Genomic DNA, 2800 nt, shown 5'->3' on the forward strand with positions numbered 1-2800 from the left:
AAAAAAAGATTGGCAGTATCTTAGTTTTTCGGTTAAATGGCCTTTGGATCTTCCGATTACTCTACCACAACATTTTACAAAAGATTAAAAAACTCTTATCCTTTCCTTTATTTGGAATAACAAATCCCCATGTGTCAGGGTGTCAGTCTTGGATTTATCATATGACTCTGGTAGCCTGAAGATTCCCAATTTTTATTATTATTTCTTTTCAGGTCACTCAGATCAAGTCATGGTATTTTATATACTACAAGTTTGTGGAAAAGATTAAAATCCATGCACATAGGTCCATATAACTTGGAACATTTACCATACATTGATCTTAAAGAAGTGGTAGCCTCCACATTTGGAAATGGTCTCATATATTGTTGGGATACTCTCTCCCCTTTTTCCTCAATTTGGAGAAATCCAGGTATTTCTTGTTCTGGGGATGAACCGAACTTTGGAATGATAAAGATTTAAGAGAAATTTCACACTTGTTTGAAAGGGAGGGAGGGGGGGTTCTTTCATTTATTGAGCTTCAACAGAAATATGGAGTTCCTTCTTCCCATTTGTTTAGATACACTACCGGTCAAAAGTTTGGGGTCACACCATTATAGAGAGAATACCAGCCGATCTGAGTGGGGGGCTGATCTTTAACGCAATATCTACAGTGGCCATTATGAGCAACCATTCATCCAATGTTCCTGAGGCCCATTCTGTTCAATAATCTGATATCATTTTAAAAAACTGAGAAAACATTGGAGAACCCTTTTGCAAATTATGTAAACACATAATGTAATCTGAAAACTGCTGCCCTGGTTAAAAATTCTGTGCAATGGAAATTTAAAAGTGACAAACTTTTGCACCGATAGTGTATTTTCAAATAAGGCATGTAGTCAACTCAGAGCACGGCTCTTTGCAAGAACCATGAACCATCAAAAATCGTTTTTTTTTATTTTTTTTATGAAGAATGCAGAGAAAAACAGGGAGAAACTTATCTCAATGATTTAATAGTATTCCAAGTTCAATGGTGAACACAGACAATTTAAGTCAAAAGTGGGAACAAGATCTTCACATGGAAATAAACCAAAATGATTGGTCTTTTATTTGAAGGAAAGTACATAATACTCTTATAATTGAAGGCAAAAATTAGCACTATTTAAGAAAATGCACAGGGTTTATTATACCCCAGAGAAATTAAATAAAATGGAACAGTGAGCTATCATTCCTCTGCTGGCGTTATAAGACAAAGGTACTTTTTTTCACATGACTTGGTCATGTGAACAACTTTCATAAAGTTTTGTGTCTTTTACCTATTTGGTTTTATTTTTATTTATGTTTCTGGCATTTCTTGCTTGTTTTGTATTAGTGTGAAGGAGCTGAAATAGAATAATGAGATGAATGTATGAAATATCCTTTCACTGTTTTTGGCAAAATGGGAATGCTATGGGCACTGCTATGATAGCATCAAAATCACAATTTTAAAACACTAAGAAGGCTCAACACATGAGACGTTGCTCGAAGCATCACCAGGGCCTCTACATGTGAACTCAAACATTGAGAACCTTGTTTGTATAAACAGAGTTTACTAAAGAATTTACTAAGAATTGGTTGGAAAAAAAGGGTTTACACAAATGGGCGCTCTAGATTTGGCGTCTGAACAACAACCTTTATAATGCAGGAGGCTACTAAATTAACAATGTCTATTTCACAAGATTGTATATTTGTTGTCCAATGCTGTCTGTAAAATTGTACAATGTCTTAATGTTATTAATCCGCCTTTGGGATTGGAATATACAACAATATGTTCTCTTACTGCCGTGCTTTTAAGCTGACAACCCACCAATCCTCTCTTTCAGCATATTGTGTTACCACACAGCACCTACTGAACCTTGACAAAAAATAGAGGCGACAGAAATATAACTTTCAGATAAATTGGCAGATGCTTTTATCCAACGCAACTTTCGTTTTTTTTCCCCCATGCACATGCATCAGTTGGGGATTCGGTTTCTTGCTCAAGAACACTGGACAGCAGGAGCTGGGGATCAAACCACCAACTCTGCATTCAATGGACATGCTTCTCTACCAGCTAAGCCATCCATATATTATATGAAGAGGTGCTGACATTGGCGGAGTCAAGCAGTTTAAGTTATGACTTTATTAGCACATTGGCTGTTTTAAATAATAAGGCCGTGTTTATTGTGGGACATCTACAGCTCTAGTGCCTCTTGTTATGTAAGGGGTCATCAGACCACCGTAATAGGATTAGGAGGTGTCAAGGTGTCATATTTCTCTCCCACATCAGAAACCTGACATCTTTTGTCTTTAAACACAACAGTATAAATATTCGCAAACACTTGTCTATTGACTATTAGAGCAAGAGGCAGTTGTGAAGAAAGCACACCAGACACACTGAGTGAAAAAAAAGTCATCACCTCTCACTGTCACGCTGCAGCTGCCAGGATGTGAGCCAAGTTATTTCAGGTGGCCTTGGACAGGAGGGAAGTAGCCTTACTGTAGATTGTTAGAAAGCAAGAGTTTCCTCCTAATTGGAGTGGTGGATGGGAAGGTTCCACGATCCCCCCGGAGGTGTTTAGGCTTTCTGTAATTGAAAAGGAAAGGCAGCGATAATTCCTGGCCTTCTGTGGTTTACTCCACAGGGCCCTCGAGTAAGCCCTGTGACGTGCGCACTTGTTATTGCACTGATGACTACCCGCTCAGGTTCCATCCCTCCCTTCGATCTGCACGTAGCTGTGCCTTCCAGGAAAAGTTTAACATTCTCACAAGTGGGGGCCCAGAGAGAGAGAGTGAGGGAGATGAG

General features: G+C 38.6%; 1 protein-coding gene across 3 annotated transcripts in view; it reads left to right on the forward strand.

Annotated features, from left to right (window-relative positions):
- nup37 (nucleoporin 37) overlaps window positions 1-2800 on the forward strand; it is a 34020-nt gene that overhangs the window by 21668 nt on the left and 9552 nt on the right. The gene's annotated exons all lie outside the window — the stretch shown is intronic.

The sequence above is a fragment of the Etheostoma spectabile genome, chromosome 23, assembly GCF_008692095.1.
Source record: "Etheostoma spectabile isolate EspeVRDwgs_2016 chromosome 23, UIUC_Espe_1.0, whole genome shotgun sequence".
Taxonomy (NCBI): domain Eukaryota; kingdom Metazoa; phylum Chordata; class Actinopteri; order Perciformes; family Percidae; genus Etheostoma; species Etheostoma spectabile.